Raw genomic sequence first — 24,151 nt, forward strand, 5'->3', positions numbered from 1 at the left:
TTTTCTTGGGCCTTCTTCTCACTCATCTGTCAAAAGGTCAGACTGGCCAGAAGGAAGGGTTTCGGGTCTGTGGTTTGTCCTTTTTTTGGAGTGTGGAAGGGAATTGGGAATCCTGAATCTTGGAGTTTAGTGATGTGGACACTAAACTCAGTGACCTTAGACCTTGTGAGTGTGTGCAGTGTAACTGCCCCAGGCTTCCGGAAGGACTAGAGGGGCACAACTTTTAGTCTTTGGCAATGTAAAGGCATCTAGCCATAGTCTTCACCTCTGGGAAGCAGCAGTTGTTCGGATGTCACTGGGAGTCTTTCTCAGGAAGTAGACTAAACTGGTTCTAAGACTCAGAAGCCAGTGCTGGGAGCTGGAGCAGAGTGTTCTCCCAGTCTCCTCAAAAGCATAAAATCCAGTGTGTGGAAGTTTGGTAGTTTGATTTAGGCTACTTGCACACGCTCCAGCCTGGGGGCTGGCTGCGGCTTCTGTTACTGTTGTGGTGACCTGCTTGCACTGTTTGCTCAGAGTTCTTTTGTTACTAATATCCCAGGCGCAGGTGAGCTCCCCTCCTCCCACCTTTTATACCTTTCCTTTGTGCCATTTCTTCCCACCTCTCCTCCACTGTCATTGTATATAGTGTTTGGGGGTCACTTGTGGGTTGTTGGTAGTTTTGAGCTCTCTCACGTTCTCTCTTCTCCCCTCCCTCTCTTCTTTCCTTCCCTTCTTCTCCTTGCTAGGGATTGAACCCAGGGCCTCTTGCATATTAGGCAAGCACTCTGACCTACATTCCAGCCCTCCATGGGAGTTCAAAATGACTGATTCTCTAGTCACAGGAAGTATGCTCCTTTGGCCTGCTTGGTGTAGCATAGCATTGAGGTGAGCTTCTAGCAGAATTAAGAAGAGATCCTAGTGTGTTTTGAGATTCAATAAGTGGTCTCACTGTAATTAGGAGCAGGTTTTGTAGCTAAATTGCCTGGAGTGCTGGTCCTTCTGTACTGTGCCTTTAGCTTCTTTGGTCCTTCTGCCCCAGCCACTCATCTGTAGAGCAATAGGAGTGCAAGTTAAAGGGCAACCTGGCCATATAGCAGATCCTGTCTCAAAAAACAAAGCAACAGCTATCTTCGAGGTATTTTTTAAGTCATAGGTGTAGAAGGGTTTGTGAGATAGTACAGCGATTATCACCACTATTTCAGTTGAGCAGCTCCGTATGTTTCTCTGAGGAGCTCACAGCTCCAGGTGAGCAGAAGGGATGTATACTAGGATTTCTCTGCCATTGGTTGAAGAAATCTTGTTCTTTCCAGCCATCACTGTCCCATAAGTGTTTTTCTTTTCTTTCTTTCCATTCCCCCCCCCTCCCCCCCAGACAGGGTTTCTTTCTTTGTGTATCCCTGGCTGTCCTCGAACTTCTATAGACCAGACTGGCCTCGAATTCAGAGATTCACCTGCCTCTGCCTCTTAAGTGCTGGGATTAAAGGTATGCACCACCAGTGCCTGACATATTTTCTACCAACTCAAACCTTTTATTTTAACTATTAGCTGTCAAAGAAATAGAGCACTGTTGGACAGCTTCATGTACTTAAAAAAAAAAAGTGTATGGGGTGTGGGTACTCAAAGAGGCCAGAAGATGGTGTCTAATCCCCTGGAACTGGGTAGTAGTTGTGAACCACCTGAAGCCAGGAACTGAACTCATTTCCTCAGAAAGAATAGCTAGTACTTATTAAGAATAATTAATTAAGCCGGGCGTGGTGGCACACACCTTTAATTCCAGCCCTTGGGAGGCAGAGGCCGGCCTGGTCTACAAAGTGAGTCCAGGACAGCCAAGGGTACACAGAGAAACCCTGTCTCAAAAAAGCCCCCCCCCCCCCCCCCCGAGAGAGAGAGAGAGAGAGAGAGAGAGAGAGAGAGAGAGAGTGTGTCAGTCCTAGGTATAGTGGCATGTGCTAGTAATTCCTATACCTGGGGAGACAGAGAGATTGCTGAGTTTGAAATCAGCTTGAACTTAATGGATACTTTTTAAATATATGGGGTCTCTCTCTACAGAGAGGTTCAGACTGGCCTTGCTCATGAGATCCTCCAGTGTCAACTTACTAAGTGCTAGGATGTCAGGGGTGATTTCCCTATGCCCTACAGCTCTCTTTTTTCCTCTTCTCCCCCTCTTCCTCTGTGTGTGTGTGTGTGTGTGTGTGTGTGTGTGTGCGCGCGCGCGCGCGCGCGCGCTTGCTTTAAAGCTTCAGTAGTAGGCAGTTTTGATTAAAGGAAGAAGACACTGCTGACTGCCTGCCCATGTTTCTATGTCATGAATGTTGTTGGTGCAGGCTGCAGGCTTATTTATTTATGACTGGAAGGCCAGCTCAAAGTTACAAGACAATAGAAGTGGGATCCCAGTGTTCAAGGGAGTGTAGCCCCTCCCCCTAGGTCTGACTCTCCCTGCAGGGCTTTCCTTGACCACTGTCCCTTTCTCTGAGAGAAAGCTTTCTGTTTCTCTTACAGACCTGTGAGGCATAGCAGGCATTTGAGGGTTCCTCAACAGAGCAACCTTCAAGGGCAGATTCTTGTTACCTCCTCTTTCAAATTCTTGAAGAGGTGCAGCCTCTCTCAGCTGCCCCGGTGAGCTTGTGGACTTTGAGTCTTAGGCTGATGTGGTCTACATTGATTCCTTGTTTATCTTAGTTTCTTAGTGTCTCTGGAGCCTGAAAGCGCTGTCAGAATAGCAAGTGAGTTGCTGCGATTTTTACACTGCAGCCTGGCCAGGAAGGAAGGTACCTGCATGCATCGCTTCTGAGCTCATCCGCAGTTCTTTCCCTATATTTCCTCTTCCTTTTCACCCTTCTACCAACTTAGCATGTTCTTATTTATTTATTTCCTTGTTTGGTGTATTTGGATTCTCTCCTGTATCCTGTTCGTGTTCCTGCCAGCTCAGGTTTTTGATCCTTGTCCCACTCTTGTTTACCTGTTTATCTTTCTGAAGAAAGGAGTTTTTTTTTTGTTGTTGTTGTTGTTGTTGTTTTGTTTTGTTTTTTAAGGCTAGGTCTTGCTGTGTCCCCAGGCTGTCCTTAAACTCAGGATCCTCCAGCTTCAGCCTTTTAATGCTAGAATGCTAGGATTGTAAGTGTGTGCCACCTCTCCTCCTGTTTTATTGAGTTGGGTTTGGTTTGGTTTGGTTTGGTTTTTCGAGACAGGGTTTCTTGGTGGAGCCCTGGCTATCCTGGACTCACTTTGTAGACCAGGCTGGCCTCGAACTCACAGCGATCCACCTGCCTCTGCCTCCCGAGTGCTGTCATTACAAGCATGTGCCACTGCGCCCAGCTCCTCCTGTTTTTGTTGTTGTGGTGGTGTGTGAGTATATATCTGTGTGTAATTTTATTTTATGTGTATGGGAGTTTGTATGCATGGGTGACTCCACCATATGTGTGCCTGGTGTCCTCAGAGGCCACAGAGGCTTTGGATCTCCTAGGACTAGAGTTACAGCTGGCTATAAGCTACTGGGAGTTGAACATGAGACCTCTGGAAGATCAGTCAGTTCTTTTAGCCACCGAGTCATCTCTCTAACCCTAGAGTTACTGTGTTTGAACATGTGTACAATCATGCTGTAGTGTTTGTGGAGACCAGAGGACAACTTTGAAGAGTCAGTTTTCTTCTTTCACCATGGTTCTGGGGATCAAACTCAGGTTATCAGTTTTGGTGGCAAATTCCTCTCCCCATTAAGTCACCTCACTGGCCCAGGAAAGAGCTTTTAATAGAGGATCCCAGACCCACCCACTCCTGTTCTCTGTCTATTGCTTTGCTTTCTGTACAGTTAAAGTTTGCTGCTTTACTGTTCTCAGTGCTGGGGATCACACCCAAGGCCTCAGCATGCTGAAGACACAGTAACAGCCACATGCTCAGCCCTGGATATGCACGCTAAGAAACAAGTCCTTGCTGGGTATCATAGCACACACCTATAGTACCAGCACATCAGAGGCAGGGAGATTAGGGCCTACAAAGGAAGAGCCTGTCTCAAAAGAAAAAAGGGAAGAAAGCCAGGCTTTAGTGGTGTGCATCTGCTGTCCTGATATTTGGGGGGGCTCATGCAGAGGATTGGGAATTCAAGATCAGTTTGGGCTATATATAGGGAGACTATTTCACCGGAGAAAAGTAGTAGTGAAAAAAAAGAAAATCAAGCTCTTCTGTATGTATACCTTTGGAGCTCCCTTGCTTAGTCAAGTCAGGTGTGTAGAGCTGATGGCTTTAGAGATGCATTTTACTTTCCTTGGTGAGCGTCCTAAGCCAGTTCTGAGCTTGTCCCTCTGACCTATCAGAATGCTGTGAGTTTAGATAGACCTGTTCTGGGGTAGTGCTTGTTTTTTGGGTAGTGCAATGTTGAGTTTGGGTTTCATTGTGGTTTGGAAGTCCTAGGTGTTTCCTGTAGCCCTTCAGGTCAAAATTACTTTTATTGTAACATGAACGTAATGTTTACGTTCTGTTTGTTTTGGTTTGTTTTTCCAGATGACATTTCTCTGTATAGCCCTGCTTGTCCTGGAACTCACTTTGTAGACCAGGCTGACCTTGTACTAGGAAATCCACCTGCCTCTACCTCCCAAGTGCTAGGATTAAAGGTGTGTGCCACCACTGCCTGATTTTTTTTTTCTGTTTAATGTGTGGGGGTATTTGTTTGTAGATGTGCCCAAGAACATGGGTGGAGGCCAGTGAACACTAGATGTTTTGCTCTTGGCTGCCTTACTTCCTTGAGACAGGTTCTCTCACCTGAAGCCTGATGTCTTGGTTAGGCTGGCAGGCCAGCAAACTCTTGGATCTGCCTGTCTCTATACCCTGTAACATTAGAGTTATCAGCAAGTATAACCCTGCCTGATTTTTTAGATGGGTGCTGGGAATCTGAACTCAGGTCCTCAGACTTGCATAGCAAGTGGTCTTACCCACGGAGCCATCTCCCCAGCCCCTGAATTCTCCATTCTCATCCCCTCACTTTTGTGCAGTGGTCTCTTCCAAGGGCTGAGTGATACATGATGACTTGCCACTGATGGTTCGCGAGAGGTAAATTTCTGTATTGTGTTTTGAAGAACTTTTAGAGTGGGCTGGAGAGATGGCTCGGAGGTTAAGAGAACTGACTACTCTTTCAAAGGTCCTGAGTTCAATTCCCAGCAACCACATGGTGGCTCACAACCATCTATAATAAGATCTGATGCCGTCTTCTGGCCTGCAGGTGTACATGCAGGCAGAGCACTGTATACATAATAATAAAAAAAATCTTAAAAAAAAAAGAATTGCAATAAAAATGATAATGAAGCGGTCTTTGAAGTTTTGTAGGTGTTACTAGTGTGTTTTATAGAATATTTTAGTATAGTATTACAGCGCCAGGTAAACTGCAGTGTTGTTGCAAGATTAGTCCTTCAGAGTTTAAAGTGAAAGAGATTGAATAGTAAGTTTATAGTCTACAGGCTTTAAAAGCTTTTCAAAAAAGAGATGAAAAAATTCTGGGTGTGGTCATTCACCTCTTTGAATACAGCACTTGGGAAACAGGCAGGTGAATCTTTGAGTTTGAGGCTAGCCTGGTCTACTTTCTGGACAGCCAGGGCTACACAGAGAAACCATGTCCAGAACACCAACCAACCAAACAAAAGTTCCCGAAACCTGTTATGGTATGGAATAAGTGACCATCTTGCTTTGAGTACAGTGGTCCCCTTCATAGCTAAGAAGTTAGTGGCCTGCCTAGAATATTGGGTGAAAAGTCAGTAGAGTTTAGGACAGTGTTGCTCTGATGTTACTATAATTTAGCAAGAGTTAGCTATATACGCTAAGACTAGGTTAATGTCTTATTTACAGAATTTAAAAGATGATCTTATTTTTATTATCTTAAAATTGTGTGTGTGTTTGAATGCTGCACATGCGTGCAGGTGTCCTTGGAGACTACAGGCATCGGACCTCCTGGAATTGGAGTTACAGGTGGTTGTGAGCCACTGTACTTGGGTGCTGGGGACAGAACTTAATTCTTCTAGCTGAGCTCTCCGCGGGTCTGTGCTTGCAGGGTTTTTCTTTCCCTGACATCTGAACAGATGGGCAGAGTGCTCAGGGTGCTTCCTCAGCACTACCAGTTGTCACAGAGTGCTTTCTCCATAGCAGTGCATAGTCAAGGGGGGAAGAACTTTGATTTTTTTTTTTTTTGAGACATGGTCTTGCTGTATAGCCATGTCTAACCTGGGGCTCACAATGTAGACCAGGTTGCCCAGGAACTCAGATCCACCTGCCTCTGCCACTCTTATGCTAGGATTAAAGGCATGTGCCACCACACCCAGCACATGAGTGACTTTTGACTTTATGAATCTCATAAGCTACTCTGGAACAGCTTCCTCTCCATTCACACTGATGGTATAGAAACAATGGCAGAGAAAAGTACTGGGGCCAAGGCAAGGTAGCACCAAACTGCCAGTGCCCAGGGTCCTTTTTGCAGCTACATATTTTCGGCAGGAGAAAAACCATTACCATAAGAGAGTGGCCTGGATGAAGAGCTGACTCTTTCATTCTTTGAGCCTTTAATAAAGGTCCCTTTGCTGGCTGTGGCGGCTCACACCTTTAATCCTAGTACTCTGGAGGCAGAGGCAGTTGAATTTCTTGAGTTCAAGGCCAGCCTGGTCTACAGAGTGAGTTCCATCCAGGACAGCCCCAACTACACAGAGAAACCCTATCCTAAATGGTGGGGGGTGGGGTGGGGGGGCGGCAGAAGCAGAAGCAAGTGGATCTCTGAGTTCCAGGCCAGCCTGGTTTACATAGTAAGTTCTAGGACAGCCAGCTCACAGCTGCATATAGCTCTAGGTCCTAGGGACCCTACGTCTCTGGCTTTCTCTGGCACCTGCACTCATATACACGGACCCCTCTACAGATATACATATAATTAAGCAATTCTAAACATCTTTTAAAATGCATATTTTAATGGATAAATATAAAATATTGAACATAGTTGTGTTTGCATTAGCTAGGTGTGGTAGTGTTTGCCTGCCGTTCTATTAAGTGGGAGCTTCAGGCGAGAGGATGGCCATGGAGGCCAGGCCAGCGAGACCTCGGCTCCAAAATTATATGCATGTTTATAGCATAGAGTGGTTTTGTTTGTTTGGTTGGTTTGGTTTGGTTTGGTTTTTTGAGACAGGGTCTCTCTATGTAGCCTTGGCTGTCCTGGGTTTGCTTTGTAGACCAGGCTGGCCTCGAACTCACAGCGATCCACCTGCCTCTGCTTCCCAAGTGCTGGGATTGAAGGCGTGTGCCACCACGTCCGGCAGGGTAGAGTGTATTTTAGCACATATATATTATATAATCTGCTCAGGATATTTTTGGTAGTTCAACTCAACTGAACAGAGACCTTGTCTTTAAAACAACAACAACAACAATAAGTCTCATAGTCTTAGTGATGAAATACAAAGTATTCATAAGGTATTACTATTATATGCTGGGTTGTGATAGAAAGGCTCATGTGTGACGGAGCTAAACCAGTTACATGGACCATCTTAACTTGAAATAACAACTGATTATCCAGTACAAACTGATTATCCATTCTTGAAATTTCAGTGGGCATTTTCTTACAAATGAACAAATGAGCTAGTCAGGTTTTCAAGCAGAAATTAAAATTTGGGGTGCTGAACTAGTTACCTGACTGTGGTCTCAGTGCCACACTGTATTATCAGTGGGTACAAGCAGGTTCTGGCTTTGTCTGTGGAGGCTGAACACACACACCTTCCTAGTTGCTAAAAAGGTCAAGGCCTTCTTGGCTGATCCATCTACATTTATGCTGCTGCCCCTGCTGCAGCAGCAGCCCAGGCTAGCCCCGCCATGGCTGAATCCAAGAAAGAATCAGAGGAGTCAGATGAGGACATGGGTCTTTGTTGCATTTAACAAATCCCTTCAAAGTAACCACCTCAGCTAGCTTAATTTGGGAACATGGAAATAAAGGCTTACTATTTAAAAAAAGAAATTGAGGTAGGGTGCTGCAGAGAAGGCTTAGCAGTTATGAACACTTCCAGTTGGGTTCCCAGTACCCATAGTGGGCAGCTCACAACCACCTGTGACTCTAGCTCCAGGGAATCCTTGTCCTCTGAGGGTGCCCGCACACTCGTGGCATATAGTCACACAGACACAGACACATAAGCAAAAATAAAGGTAAATCTTTTTGGGGTTTTGAGACAGGGTTTCTCTGTGCTCTGGCTATCCTAGAGACTCTTTGTAGACCAGGCTGTCCTTGAACTCCTCAGTGCTGGGATTAAAGGCATGTGCCACCATTGTCTAGCTAAAGGCAAATCATAGAAAGAAAGAAAGGAAGAAATAGAGAAAGAAAGAAGAGAAAAGAAAGGAGAAAAAAATAATGGAAGATGGGACTTGACGTGGTGACACATGCCTTTAAATCCCAGAACTAGGGAAGCAGAGAAAGGTGGATGTCTCTATAGAGGCTAATCTAGCCTACAAGGCAAATTTCAGGCTAACCAGAGCAACATAGTGAGACCCTACAGAACAAAAAAGAATTTGGAAAATTTGTATTTGTCAGACTGTTTTGGTGAAATTGATGTAAATTTGTTGTTGTTAACTATTAGCATTTGGAAATTCTACACAATTCAGTGTAAGACTATTTTCTAAATTACCAGTGTGTAAACAAAGTGCAGGGTAACATGACTTTACACTTAGATGTGTCTAGAGGCATCATCAGTGCAGTTTTGGATTCTACTTTGTGATGGGTTGGGGACAGGAGAGAGGACAACCTGCAGGGGTTGGTTCTTTCCTTCCCCATCCTCAGAGGCTCCAGCCATTGAGCTCATGTGTCAGGCTCAGTGACAAGCGTTGTAGCTGCTGAGCCATCTTACCTTTGGTCAGTGTCAAAGAAGAAAATGTCAGTGTTTGGAAGGCTTTTGAATTCCGGTTTTCCATCTGGATGTCTACATGAAGTCAGCTTTCTCTGCACATTTCATATAATATTTTGAGATTTATTTATTTATGTTTATGCATGTATGCCTCCATGCCAGAAGAGGGCATCAGATTGATCCCATTATAGATGATTGGAAGCCACCATGTGGGTTTTTTTTGTTTTTTTTTTTGTTTTTTTAGGTTTTTCGAGATAGGGTTTCCTCTGTGTAACAGCCCTGGCTGAGCTAGACTCATTTGTAGACCAGACTGGCCATGAACTCACAGAGTTCATGCCTCTGCCTCCCGAATGCTGGGATTAAAGTCGTACACCACCATGCCTGGCCTCATAGAATATTTTGAAACCCTGAATGTAGAAATTGATATAAAGCTGAGCCCCCTGTTGCACGCCTGTAATCCCAGCACTCGGGGGCAGAGGCAAGCGGATGTCTGTGAGTATGAGGCCAGTCTGGTCTACAAGAGTCCAGGATAGCCAAGGCTACACAGGGAAACCCTGTCTGAAAAAAATAGAAAGGGAGAAAAAAAGAGATAGATATTAAAAAGTCGTCTGTCTGTCTGTCATTAAGACAGATATATTAAGGGCAACACTTTTAATCAAATTTTGGTTGTTTTGGAAAACATGATGTTTCCCTAAAAAGAGTAGGTTGTGTAAACATGTACTGGGTTTATTGTTATTTTAAGCAAATGAGTAATACTTGATAAAATGATCTGTTCTGCCTGCAGAAGTGGCATGGGCCTGTGGTCCCAACACAGGAAGAGGATGAGGTGGGGGATTATTACTTAAACTAGAATTGTGGGGCTTGTTGTTGTTATTGTGGTGGGGATGTGAGCTCAAAGCCTCATACATCGGAAGTAACTGGGGGCTGGAGAATGGCTCAGTGGTTAAGAGCACTGGCTGCTTTTCCAGAGGACCTGGGTTCAAATCCCAGTACCCACATGGCAGCTGACACCTGTCTGTAACTCCCAAGCTCTGACACCCTCACACAGACATAATAATACATGCAGACAAAACACCAATGCACATTAAAAACAAAAACTAACTGCTCACTGGGCGTGCTGGCATACCCCTTTAATCCCAGCACTAGGAGGGAGTTCAAGGCTAACCTGGTCTACAAAGTGAGTCCAGGACAGCCAGGGCTGTTACACACAGGAACCCTGTCTGGAAAGACCAGATATAAAGCTTTATAGATACAAAGCTATCTTTGTATCTATATATAAAGGGGTGTTGGTATTGCTCTATCACTGAGTTATGTCCCTTCACATTTTCTTCTTAGGGAAGAGCCTAGGTGCTAGGGCTTAGTGTATGTTAGGCAAGCACTCCACATCCCCAGCCCTTAAATTTTTATACATCTAGGGGTTGGAGAGATGATGGCTTAGCGGTTAAGAGCTTGTACTGCTGCCGGGCGGTGGTGGCGCATGCCTTTAATCCTAGCACTCCGGAGGCAGAGGCAGGCGGATCGCTGTGAGTTCGAGGCCAGCAGCCTGGTCTACAAAGCGAGTCCAGGACAGCCAGGGCTATACAGAGAAACCCTGTCTCGAGTAACCAAAAAAAAAAAAAAAAAAGAGTTTGTACTGCTTTTGCCAAGGACCCAAGTTCAGCTCCTAGTGCTCAGTTCAGTAGCTCCCAGCTGCATGTAAATAACTCCAGCTCCAGGGGGTCCCACATTTCTAGCCTCCTCTGGCACCTGTACTCATGTGCACATGCTCCCATACAGGCATACATATAAATTAAAGTGTGTGTGTGTGTGTGTGTGTGTGTGTGTGTGTGTGTGTGAAGGTTTCTCTGTGTAGACTGGCTGTCCTGGATTCACTTTGTTGACCAGACTGGCCTAAAACTCACAGCAATCCGCCTGCCTATGCCTCCTTGAGTTTTAGGATTAAAGGCATGCGCTACCATGCCTGGCTTAAAATGTATATTTTAATGGATAAATATAAGGCATCGAATAAAAATATGTGTGTATTGGCTGGGCGTGGTTGCGTGTGCCCTCAATCCTAGCCTGTGGGAGATTAAGGCAAGAGGATTGCTATTGAGGCCAGACTAGGCTATATAGCAAGACCTTGCCTCTAATATGATATGCATATTTATAGGGCGAAGTGTTAGCACATGTATATTATGTAATGATGTGCTTGGGATATTTTTGGTTGTCCAACTCAAGCATTTGTCATTTCTCTGATGGGAACATTCAACCCCTCTTAGCCTTTTGACTTATAGGATTCACTGTTAATTACCCTTCTGTGGAACAGTGTATCAGAACTTTCTGTCTTTTGTATGTTATAATCCGCTCCCACCCACAACCCTTGTCTGCTGTTGCAAAGGTTTTGGGTTGGGGCCTTTTTCGTGCTGGGGATTGAACCCAGGACTTTGCATTTGCCAGAGAAGCACTTACCACTGAGTAGCCTTGTCAGTTCCTCAAGTGCAGTTCATGGAGTACAAACTCATTTGGAGTTTAGAAAAATCTATTTTTATTAAAAAGAAATGGTTTCTGTTTATATGTACTAAGTTATTTCATTTAACCTTTTTCTGTATGTGTACATATATAGTGTTTGGGTGTATGTGTGGGATACATGCGTATGTACATCATGTATGTACATGTGTATGTGGGGGTGGTGTGCATGTGGAGGCCGGAGGTGAGCTTTGTTGTTCCTCAGGAGCTGTATACCTTCTTCTGTGAGACAAAGTCTCTTACTGGGGCATGGGCTCCTGGCTGCAGGCTCTTCTTGACTCTGTCTGCACCATGCTTGGCTTTTATGTCTAGCTGGCCAGCTGCTCCAGGGATCCCCTCTCTGCCTCTCTTTGCACTGAGACTGCAGGTGGGCTGCCACATCCCTGAGGCACCGGTGTGGGCTCTGGGAACCATAGCTGTGCTGTTCATTCTAGAGTAGCAAGGCCTTACTTGGAGCTGCCTCCCTAGCCCCAGTCTTGACTCTTTGATAGAATGCTGGTTGTTTACTTTACAGACTGTTTCTCAGTCCTGCTAGTCTGAAGTTTTTTATGACCTTGTGCTTCAACACCATTTTACTATGGTAAAAACCTTAACTTGTTGCATCTCTAGTCTCTAATTTGGGGGGATGCGGGGGGAGGGTTTGAGACAGGGTTTCTTTGTGTAGCCTTACTTTGTAGACCAGGCTGGCCTCGAACTCAGCGATCCGCCTGCCTCTGCCCCCTAAGTGCTGGCATTAAAGGCATGCACCACACACCTGGTGATAATTAATTTTTAAAAATGTTATAGGTGTTTTGTGTACATAAATGTCAATATACCATGTGTGTGCCTGGTCCCCATGGATTCCAGAAGAGGGTGTCTGATCCTTTGGGACAGTAGTTACAGACAATTTTGAGTCACAGTATAGGTGCTGGGAATTGAACCTGAGTCCTCAGGACTTTGCAGGCAGTATTTTCAACTGCTGAGCCATCTCTTCAGCTCCTATTTTGGTTTGTTTTTTGTTTTTTGTTTGTTTGTTTGTTTTTTGAGACAGGGTTTCTCTGTGTGGCCCTGGCTGTCCTGGGACTCACTCTGTAGAGCAGGCTGGCCTCAGACTCACAGAGATCCACCTGCCTCTGCCTCCTGAGTGCTGGGATTAAAGGTGTGTGCCACCACTGCCTAGCTTGATTTTTTTTTTTTTTTTAAAGCCCTGTGCCATTTAAATAGATCTGAATTGCTAACTTTTTCACCACTCAAAATGGAGAGTGCACTACGTAACTAACAGTAACTCCCCACTCCAACCCCTCCTGCCCTGGCAACCTGCTTCTCTTTTATCCCTATGCATTCTAAATTCCTCGTGTAAATGGAATCATGTATTTGTCCTGTGGCTGGTTTCAGAGTGTAATGTTTCCAAGCTTTGTTCGTGTTGAAGCTTTAACTCTGATTTAGCTGATGGTGCTGGAGAGATGGCGTGGAGCACTTGTTGCTCTTGCAGAGGGCATGGGTTGGATTGCCAGCGCCCACCTGGTGCACACAGCCATCTCTAACTCCAGGCCCAGGGGGTCCCGCTTCCTTCTTTCTTTCTTTCTTTCTTTCTTTCTTTCTTTCTTTCTTTCTTTCGCTTATGGCACCATGCACACATGTACATACATATAAAATAAATAAGTCTTAAAAATAAAAATGCTCACTTAGTTTACCCAGGTTTTGTGGTATGTTGGAAAATACAGTTACTGGCCAGGCATGGCATATCTTTACTCTCAACACTCTGGGAGGCAGAGGCTGCCAAATCTCTTGAGTTGGAGGCCAGCCTGGTTTACATAGTGAGTTCTAGGCACAGCCAGGCCTATGTAGAGAGACCCTGTCTCAAAACAAATAACTCACCCACCCCCCAAAAAACAAAAAAGGAAAATATAGTTACTTTTCATAAGAAATGACATCTGTAAGCCAGGCGGTGGTGGCGCACGCCTTTAATCCTAATACCTAGGAGGCAGAGGCAGGAGGATCGTTGTGAGTTCGAGGCCAGCCTGGTCTACAAAAGCAAGTCCAGGATAGTCAAGTCAAGGTTGCCCAGAGAAACCCTGTCTCAAAGAACCAAAATCAAAACAAAACAAACAAAAAACAAAACCAAAAAACAACAAAAAAATGACAGCTGTAACTGTATTAAGGTTAGTGAACTTACTTTAAGTGAATCCATTTAATGAATCTATTCTGTTTTATTTTCATTTTCTTGTGTTGGTAATCTAACCTAGGGCCTTATGCATGCTAGGCAAGTAGTGTTCTGATACTGATTTATATCCAAGGCCTGCTTTAATTTTAACACTATCAATAGGAGACACAGTAAGCCAGAGAAACAGAAGCTATTTAATGCCATGGGTACTGCAGTGTAAAGGGAAGAGCTGGGGTGGAGGGAGTGCAGAGAGTTACAGGCAGAAGTGTAAGAACCATTTCTGTAGGTAAATAACCAAATACCAGCTTAGTCAGCACTGGCTTTGATTGGTTGGTGAGTTGGTATGACCTCATTGTGAGCCTTTGTTTGTGATTCCCAGAGTCCTGAGACCTGCCCTCAGGAAGGCACTTGCTGCCTTGGTTTGCAGTCATTCTAGCTGAGGAAGTCAGTTCTCAGTGACCTAGGGGACTTTGATCAAAGTTGGCTCATTTCCTGCTTTGAGTACGCAGCATTGGCCTTTTAAAAATTCCATTAAAAAGATCATTTGGCTTACTTGGATTTCATTATAACAGGTTTCTTTTTTTCTTTTTTTTTTTTTTTAAGTTTATATGTTGGCTATTGGTCAGTTCCCAATTTAAAAACTGCAAGGCTTGCATTGCACCCTTTCATCCTTGAAGAGCCTTGTTGCCTAAGATATCTGGAGTCTGGCAGTGTCAGGCTCGGGCCTCATACCAAGCTGTCTATTTCTTCTGCGGCTGCAGATCCTGCACACTTTGTGCCTCTTTCTTTCTTTCTTTGCTCTCTTCAGCCTCCCTCACTTTCCCCTTCTTTTCTTTTCTTTTTTCCTGAGACAGGGTTTCTCTGTGTAGCCTTGGCTGTCCTAGACTCACTTTGTAGACCAGGCTGGCCTTGAACTCACAGCGATCCGCCTGCCTCTGCCTCCCGAGTGTTGGGATTAAAGGCGTGCGCCACCATGCCTTGGCTCTCTTCTTTTCTTGAAGTGCTGGGGGTTGAATCCATGCTTAGCTACACCCCTAGCTAACCTATTTGTTTTCTTCTTTTTGAGACAGGGTCTCTCTGTGCAGCCCCAGCTAGCTTCAAATTCACTGTGTAGACCAGGCTCCCAGGCTAGGACTAACGTTAGCTTGACTAAGCGCTCTCTGTTCCTTTTAGTTTTCTTTGTTTGTTTGTTTTGAGACAAGGTCTCTTTCCATAGCTCTTGCAATCCTGGAACTTATTATGTATATAAACCAGGTTGGCCAAGAATTTTCAGAGACCTGTCAGACTCTGCTTCCCAAGTGCTGGGAATAAAGGTGGCATCACCACCTCTGGCCAAACAAATCCTTTTAAACTAATACCATTTGCTTTGAATCATACCTTGTTGGAATAGTTTTAAATTATATTTATTTTTGGTGTGTACATATGGAATTCAGAGGACAGCTTGCAGGAGGCAGTTCAACTTCTCCTTCCACCATGTGGGATGTGGGATCAAAGTAGGTCTACAAGCTTGACTTCAGACACCTTTAACTGCTCGGCCACCTCACCAGCTCTGCAATAATTTTGAAAACCAAAACTTTAGTCAAGGGTTTAGTATTGATTTCTATCTACAAACAGATTGACAGGACTGTAGTTACAGTTCCCTCATTTAGCAAGTCCCTTAATCCTCAGTTCTTTCTACAAAGTAGTTTTCCCACCTCCTCAGAATTACATATGATTTGTTCTGTGTGTGTGTGGGGGGTGTTGTTGTGAACTGAGCCAGAGCTTTGCACATTCTGAGTATTCTACCATTGTGCTACACTCCCAGTCCATGGCTTTTCTTCAGTTCCAGAACGGAGCTTGACCATTGGTCTGTATAGACGATAGAGACTTTCACTTTCAAAGATTTGTTTACTAGCAAAGACAGTGGTGACTTAATAGTGGCGTCTCCTGCTGGCCCTCCAAATGCAGAACTCTGTTCCAGATTGTTGAGAACCTTGATTTGAAGAGTAGACATTGGCCTACCCATTCTCATTCAGTTGGGTGGTTTGCCTATGAGACTATGGATGTTTACACCTGTAATAACCTCCATTTACTGAGCAGTGACTTTGTCCTTATTATTTATTTAGCTGTTTTATACCCATTAACCCACCTACTCTAAGACATAGTGGGTCTTGCTATTTCCTCCACTTCTCAGATGAAGGACGTAGGCCAAGAGATGTTAGATCACTGGTCTAATGCCATAAACCAGGTGGTCCAGAGTGACTATCATTTTCTGGACTAGCCATTATAGGATGTGGAAAGCTTTTTACACCCGGCTTCAGTTGTGCCCATATAGAAGAATGTGAAAGTTTATAGTTTTTATTTTTTTTGTAAATATTTATTTGTTTATTATTTATATAGTTTCCTGCCAGCATGTGTGCCTGCAGGCCAGAAGAGGGCAACAGGTCTCATTATAGATGGTTGTGAGCCACCATGTGGTTGCTGGGAATTGAACTCAGGACCTTTGGAAGAACAGACAGTGCTCCTAACCTCTGAGCCACCTCTCCAGCCAAGTTTATAGTTTTTAAAATTTACAATCCAAAGTAAGAGGCACACTACATCTGAAATACCAGTCAGTACCTGGGAGCCACAAGCAGGAGGATCATGAGTTCAGAACCAGCCTTAACTAGACAGAGAAAACTTGCCTCAAGAATTAGAAAAGGAAAGACACAAATTTGAAACTTTTTTGTTTTTCGAGATGGTTTCTCTGTATAGCCTTGGCTGTCCTGAACTCACTTTGTAGACCAGGCTGGCCTTGAACTCACAGATCTGCCTGCCTCTGCCTCCTGAGTGCTGGTATTAAAGGCATGAGCCACCACCGACACCCGGCCCCAAATTTGAAACTTTTAAAAAAAGATTTACTTCTTATTTTTGTACGCATACTTGTGGAGGCCAGAAGCAGACAAAAGATTAACCAGAGCTGGAGTTAGAGGGAATGGTGAGCTGCCTGATGTTGGTTCTGAGGTCTGACCTCAGGTCCTTTGCAAAAGCACTGAGGGCTCTTACTTTTTTAGGCACAAAGATAACTTCACAAATGGGAAACTAGAGCTCATACGAAAAGTTGCAATCAAAACTCAGGCACATGGCCAGGTGCAGTGTCGCACACCTGTGCCTGTAATCTCAGCACTTGGGGAGACAGAGGCAGGTTGATTGCTGTGAGTTCAAGGCCAGTCTGGTCTACAAAGTGAGTCTAGGACAGCCAGGGCTACACAAAGAAATCCTGTCTTTTTTTTTTTTTAATTAATTTGTTTTTATTTTATGTGCATTGGTGTTGTGCCTGCATGTGTGTCTGTATGAGATGAGGGTGTCAGATCTTGGAGTTATAGACAGTTGTGAGCTGCCATGTGGGTGCTGGAAATTGAACCCGGTCCTTTGGAAGAGCAGTCAGTGCTCTCAACCGCTGAGCCGTCTCTCCAGCCCCAGAAACCCTGTCTTGAGAAACCAAAACCAACCAAACCAAAAAAACCCCAAAACTAGACACACCAAAAATTTTGTATAAAATTAAAAGCTAGTCACCCATTATTCTAGCACTTGGGAAGTGGAGATGGGAGGATTGAAAATTCAGGGTCACCCTCAACTGCTTTGTGGTTCAAGACCACACTGGATTATTTGAAACCCTGGGAGGCAGAGGCAAGCGAATCTCTGAGTTTGAGGACAGCCAGGGCTACACAGAGAAATCCTGACTCGAAGGGAGGGAGGGAGAGAGGGAGGGAGGGAAGAAAAGAAAAGAACAACCCTTTTTCGATTGTGGTTGTGATGTGTACCTGTTACTCCTGGTACCTGGGAACTGGAGGCGGGCACATATTAGACTGACCATAAAACCAGCACTCAGAAAGTAGAGGCAGGAGACTCAAGTCAAAGTCATCCTAGACTTCATAGTAACTTATCACTGGCCTGGGCTGCATAAGACTCTGGCTAAATAGATAGGCGATAAAAGAAACACGAAGTGTCATATTTAGACTTGAAGTCCCATCTCCAAGCTCACTCTTGCACTCCCCCATCAATTTATTTTTTTATATGTACATTGGTCATTTGACTGCATGTATGTCTGTGTGAAAGTATCAGATCCCCTGGAATAGAAGTTCAGAGAGTTGTGAGCTGTCATGTGGATGCTGGGAATTGAACCTGGGTCCTCTAGAAGAGCAGCCAGTGCTCTTAACTGCTGAGTCATCTCTCCAGCCCCCAAGCTATCTCTTGTATGTACAAACATTCCAAAATCTAAAAAACATCCTAAACAATATGTCCTCAATCATTTCCAATGAGGGCTACTCACCTGTACTTACTTACTTGAGGATTAGTGCCCTTTTATGGGGCAGCTGTGTGTTGCAGGCTCACAGCTGTTTCTGTCTTTGCCCTGTCATGAATGTGTCAGGAGTAAAACAGCACAGCATGGACAATTGTTGGCTCATTTAGAGACAGTGGGCATGTCATAATCCTCTTTTTTTTTTTTTTTTTTTTTTTTTTTTTTTTTTTTTTAAAGACAGGGTTTCTCTCTGTCCTGGCTGTCCTAGAACTAGCTCTGTAGACCAGGCTGGTCTTCAACTCACAGAAATCCACCTTTAAAGGTGTGTGCTACCGTGCCTGGCTTCTGCGGTCTTTACAGCTGAGTGCTATTTGGTCTTGGCCTTCACTGCCAAGAGCACCAAGCAAGTACTACAGCTGGTAGGGCCACTGGCCACTGTGCATTTGGGACTTGCTAGCTCAAGTCCTGGGAGCTGAACCCTGGCTATCCTGCTAGAGCTTTTTAGCCTGACGCCTTTAATATGCCACCACTTCCTGTTTTCATTTGCTCGGTCTCTGGTTCATGCTTGTGTGCTGAAGCTGGTCTCCGTCACAGTGCATGTGGCCTAGCCAACTGTGCTGTGATGGAAAGAACTTGCTGTGTGTATACTGCTACAGAGAGAACATCAGTGTATGGTTCATCTACTTGTAAATCTAACCTTGGCAAATGGGTGCCTTTTCTTTGAAGATGCTAGTGTGGGGTAAATAGGCAAACTGCTGCCTTTGATCAAGCAGAGCTTAACCAGCCACTTGGGTCCCTTTTGCTGAGAATAATTGGTATTAGAAGCTGATAAACTCTGAAAAAGTTGTTTAGAGCTCACCTGTATTTGTTAAGATGAAAAAGCGCAAATTCACACGAACTCTTTTGAGGAGCATTGACTGACTGATCCAGCTGACTTTGTCCTGAGTGGATCTCCCCTCCATACCCATTGCCTGCAGATTTCTCTTATAGAAGTCGCTGCTGCTCACACACAGGTGTCTTCAGGTGCTCCTCAGTGATGCAGCCACTTTTCCATGGAGAGCGCATGGCAATGTTTTCCTTGCTAATGAAAAGGCTGTTGTAATGGGTTAGGTCCATAGGGGCTCTGCCCTTCTGTACTTGTACTCCCAGAGAAAATAAGCGCAGTGCCTTAATTACTGACGGCATGCTGGCAGAGAGGGATGGCTGCTAATTGATTAGGTGACAGTCCTTTGCATGGATATGGAACTATCTGATGTCTGTGTGTGTGTGTGTCTCTCTCTCTCTCTCTCTCCAATAAATAAATGGATTTGGCCAGGTAAGTTGATCTTGAGAAATGAACTTGTGTAGAGGTTTCCTTTACTAATCTCAAATTTCTTTTTTTGTGTGTGTGTGGTTTTCTTTTGTTTTGAGACAGTCTCACTATTTAGCCTTGGCTGATCTGAAGCTTGCTGTGTAGACCAAACTGGACTTGAACTTACGGAGATCTGCCTTCTCTGTGTCCTGAGTGCAGGGAGTAAAGTCATGACCAGCCCTGACTCTTTGATGTGATGCTGTGTCAGACTGGGCCTCACATGGCCTCATTTGACTTCATGCCCAGCCCAGTGTTTCCTGGCTTAGCAGTCAGCAGGCCTGAGCAGCTCTTGGTTCCCATTGTGGTGCACGTGGTGAGCAAGGTCACTTCACACCCTGCTCTCCCTGCAGCGTGCCCCTTTCTGTTTGGCAGCATCAGGCTCCTCTATTTGGTTTGGTTCTCATTCCGTCCTTCTGTCTTGGAATGGACGGTGCTTATTCTGAAATAGATTTTTAAGACAGTGTTTCAGAAGCAAACACTCTGCCTTCTGGAACCCAGACACTGCTGGTGAAGCAGCCGATAGGGCAGGCTGCCAAACCCAGACTGTGGAAGCCAATCCCTTAGTGACAGAGTATCATACTCAGATGAGTCGGCCCTTGATGGGATCATGGTATGAGGGTCTCCCAGGAGCACTTACCTGTTGCCCTCTCCCTCTGCCTTTATAGTCTACCGTGTCGAGCTGTCCTGGTGAGCCATTTCAGAGAAACAGCTCAGCTGCTGAAGGACAAACTTTAGGCGGGACATTCCCACCCACCCTCATCTTCTCCCACCCTGTCCCTGCTTCTTATTCCAGAAGGAATCTTTTGAGGTGATTTAGACCAACCCTCACCAGCCTTTCCGATTTTTTTTTTGTTTTTGCCTAGGCTGGGTTCAAGTGGTCCTGCCTTTGCATCCTACGTAGTTTCAACTGTAGGTGTGTGCCACTGCCCTTGGCACATCCGGCTTTAGGATCAGAGAAGAGGACTGGAAAGATGATTTTGTCAGTGGGCCTGAATTTAAGCCCCAGAAGTCACAAAAACTACTAGATAGGGTTTAGTGTGCTTGTAATCTCAGTCCTGGGGAGACAGAAGGATCCAGGGCTTGCTGACCAGCCAGCCCAGCTTAATTTGTGAGCCCAAGAACTGTGAGAGCCTCTGACTAAATAACCACTCACAGAGTTGATGGTCTTGAGAAACTTGCTGCTGAGGACATGCCCCTCAAGCTTCCAGGCCTGGATATTCCTCCTGCCTTAGCCTCCTGAGCTCTGAGATCACAGGCACTTGCCAACACATTTAACTCCTCCTCTCTCCCACCCCCTGTCCCTCCTCCCTTCTTCCCTCCCCTTTCTTGTTGCTAGGATCAAACGCAGGGCCCAAGTACATATCAGGCTGGTGTTCCTTCAATGAGCTCAGCCCGAGCTCTGACTTTTTTTTTTCCAAAACAAGTTTTTCTGTGTAGTCTTGGCTGTCCTGGACTAACTTTGTAGACCAGGCTGGTCTGGAACTTACAGTGATCCACCTGCCTCCCAAGTGCTGGGATTAAAGGCGTGGGCCACCACCGCCCGGCTTGACTTTTTTTTTTTTTTTTTAATAATTTTGTTTTGTTTATTTTGTGACAGAGCCTTGTGTAGCCCAAGTTAGCCTTGCACTTGCTATGTGATTGAGACTAGCTTTGAACTGTTGTCATTGTTTTCAGCTTGACACCAGCTAGAAGAGATAACCACAATTGAGAAAATGCCTTCATAAGATTAACATGTAGGCAAGCCTCTGGAGCACTTTCTTAATTAGTGATTGATGGGGGGGAAGTGTGACCTGGAAGTGTAAGGTGAAATAAACTCTTTGCTCCACAGGTTGCTTTGGTCATGGTGTTTTTTTGTTTTTTATTATGTTATATAGAGTTTATTAAATGAGCATGGGGAGAGAAGGAAAGGGGGAAGGGGGTACCCCAGAGAGAGAGCAGAGAGAGGAGAGGTAGAGAGTGAGAGCGCCAGCCACGTGGAGGGTGTCTTTTATGTGGCCCAGGGCAGGGCCACGCCCCCGTGGCAGGTAAGCAGTGACATCACAGGTAGGCAGACTGAAGCTGAATTCTAACAACATCATTCACACTTCTATTTTTTTTTTCTGATGAAAGTTAATTTTTATTAATTTCTAAGCACTTTCCTTATGTTCATCTTATTACCATCTCCAGTCCTTCCTTTCACTTTCCCCAGTCTCTTTCTTCTACCCAAATAGTCTTCCTTGTGTCTTTTTTCTTTTTTTTTTTTTCTTTTCTTTTTTTCCCTACACAGGGTTTCTGTTTGTAGCTTTGGATGTCTTGGACTCGCTTTTGTAGACTACGCTGGCCTTGAACTCACTGAGATCCACTTGCCTCTGCCTCACCTTTTTCTCACCTCACCTTTTTCCAAAATGCTCTCCTTCACCACCCAGTTACTTCCGCCATCCAAGTGCATGCCTAACTCCTTTGCGATCACCTCTTTTCATGGTGTTTTATCACAGCAATAATAACCCTAACTAAGACAACCTCCCAAGTGCTGCGATTAGAGACATGCTTCATTATTTGTGGCTTTGGATGGGAGGGGAGAGGTCCTTTCAAACAGGGTCTCACTGTATGGCTCTGGCTATCCTGGAACTCTTTGTAGACCAGGCTGGCCTCAAACTTAGAGACCAGCCTGCCTCTATCGGCTGAGTATTGTAGTTAAAGATGTGTGCCACCACTTTTAGCAGCTACCTTTCTTTGGTGATGTTGAATCTTTTTTTTCTCAGGAATTTTCTTTCTTTTGTTTTGTTTTGGTTTTTTGAGATAGGGTTTTTCTTGTAGTCCTATCCTGGACTCACTTTGTAGACCAGGCTGGCCTCAAACTCACAGAGATCTGCCTGCCTCTGCCACCTGAGTGCTGGGATTAAAGCCACCATGCCTGGCTGAAATTTTTTTCTGTTCATTTCTCCCTGCTCCCTTCCTAAAGAGCTCTGCAGCTGAAGGGGAACCTGCGGAGTAGCGAGCTCATGTGATGAGCTGTAGGCCAGTTGAGCAGGAGCTAAAGAAGGAAACCAGACTTGATAGCTGACCACTGGGAGGTAAAGTGAAAGCCTAAACATGCTCAGTCACAGCTGCTGTGGGCTACGATGGGGATTCTGGTACACAGCCTGGAGTTCAGTCTTCACCAAGACAGGTCACTCACCTCCTGTTTTGTCTTTATTTCCAGGAGTGAATCCTGAGGTGTTGTTTTGTTTTGTTTTGTTTTTAGCACATATTATTTACTGTTAGTTATGTATTGGGGCTGCACACGTGCCTGTGGGTATGGTTGCATTTGTGCTGCAGTGTACATGTAGAGGTAGAGGACAGCCCACAGAGTCGGTTCTCCACTGTGTGGGTTCCAAGAGTTGAACTAACGTCCCCAGGCTCGGTGCCAAGCACCTTTACCACTGAGCCATGTCGCCAGCCCTAGAGCAAATTTTTTTGGCTTTTTAAAAAGGTTTTTCATAACCTTATTATCGGGCCTGACTTTGAAGTTCAGATAGTAATAAAAGACAAGGAAGGCTGCATGATTGTATTCCTGGGTCATTTTCCTCTTGGTTAGTACAGAGTGACTCTTAGCAGAGCCCACTCGGAGCCTGTGTATCCAGAAGCATGAAGCCCCGGGCTTCAAGAAGACCTTGGCAGCATTGATGGTTCTCACTCAAAGTGAGGTCTGCAATTATCTCTGCCCACTGCTCCTCTGAAAAATAAGGTCACAGACCACTAACAAATTGGGTGAAGGCCTAACTATAACTTCAGAATCTGGATTTGGGTTGTAATCTGTTTATCACTCATGTTGGACTGTTAACTCTTTTTGAAGGCTGGCTATATACTGTGTGTGGGGGTGTATGTGTATCTATATCTTGAGAGCCTATAGGATGCTTTTCATACAGTGAGCTCATAATGAATTAGCTGTGAAATGAAAATAAATATTCTTAGCTGTGCCTTGGTGCTTTGGATTTTAGTCCCATCATTGCAAAATATAAAAATTGCAGTATGGTTGGGTATTCTTTATTATAGTGCCCCTCAGGGAAATGTACCCATCTTGCTTTACAAATTAGACACTTTTCCTGTTGAGTTCTTTGGCCATTAGTCACAAGTTTTAATCAGTATGTTAAATATAGTAATTACTGAAAATGACTTTTAATATAATTACATTTATTTTGTTTATTTTGTATGTGTGTATTTTGTTTGAGAGTGTGTGCGAATGCTGTGTGTGTGTGTGTGTGTGTGTGTGTGTGTGTGTGTGTGTGTGGTAATCTCAGAAAACAACTTGAAGGAGTCCTTTGGTTCTTTTACCATGTGGGGTCTAGGGACTGAACTAAAGTCGTGAGGTTTGGCAGTCTCACTGGCCCCACAAGAATATGAAAGGATAGGGAGAAAGGTTTGCACTGTTGCTGGGTGAGACCTTGGGCAGCCGCGACGGCCTGCTAGGGAGCCCTGCCTGCTGCCTGATGGAGAGGCCAGGGCCAGAAAGCCAAGCCCCTGTTCTTGCCACTTGTGTTCCGTTTTCTGTTGATTAAGCAGCTGGTTAATGGCCTCATCCTTCTCTCTGTGATAGGAAGGCAGGTTCAAGAGTGTTGGGAGGTCTGTCCAGAGGACACGTCATGCGCTCCGAGTCAGAAGGCTGCGGTTATTTATAGGGCAGGAAAACTCAGGAGTGTGGCATGGGAAGCCCTGATTTCACACCAGCTCATCGCTGGGGACGGTGAGGACCCAGATTTTTCTTTGAGCTTATCAGAGATCAGTGTCTTTTCTTCCGTCTGAGTACTCACCAGGCCTTGTGTGCTTAGGTTCAGAGATCTGAGGCAACGGCTGTAGTAGCGATGGGTTCGTTTTCTAATTTAAAAAAAGTATTTTGTTTTGTATGAATGGGTGTTTTGCCTACACGCGCACCACTTTGTGCCTTGTGTAATGGAAGCCAGAAGAGGGCATTGAATCTCCTGGGACCAGCGGTTCAGATAGTTGTGGGTACTGGGAATTGAATCTGGGTCCTCTGGAGCAGCAGCAAGTGCTCTTAGCTGCTGAGCTATCTCTCTGGCCCTGAGTTGGTTTTCTAAATGGATCAATAGTTG

General features: G+C 44.9%; 1 protein-coding gene and 1 long non-coding RNA gene across 8 annotated transcripts in view; one reads left to right on the forward strand and one right to left on the reverse strand.

Moving 5' to 3' along the window:
• The window catches only part of MARK2 (microtubule affinity regulating kinase 2), a 67,063-nt gene that overhangs the window by 8,040 nt on the left and 34,872 nt on the right, over positions 1–24,151 (forward strand). The gene's annotated exons all lie outside the window — the stretch shown is intronic.
• LOC311586170 lies at positions 7–23,768 on the reverse strand. Its single transcript, XR_014775466.1, has 3 exons — positions 17,762–23,768; positions 14,848–15,019; positions 7–1,026 (listed from the first exon to the last, which is right to left on the reverse strand). It is a non-coding gene; the product is annotated as an uncharacterized lncRNA (long non-coding RNA).

Source organism: Acomys minous (assembly GCF_964271855.1).
Source record: "Acomys minous genome assembly, chromosome: 2".
Lineage (NCBI taxonomy): Eukaryota > Metazoa > Chordata > Mammalia > Rodentia > Muridae > Acomys > Acomys minous.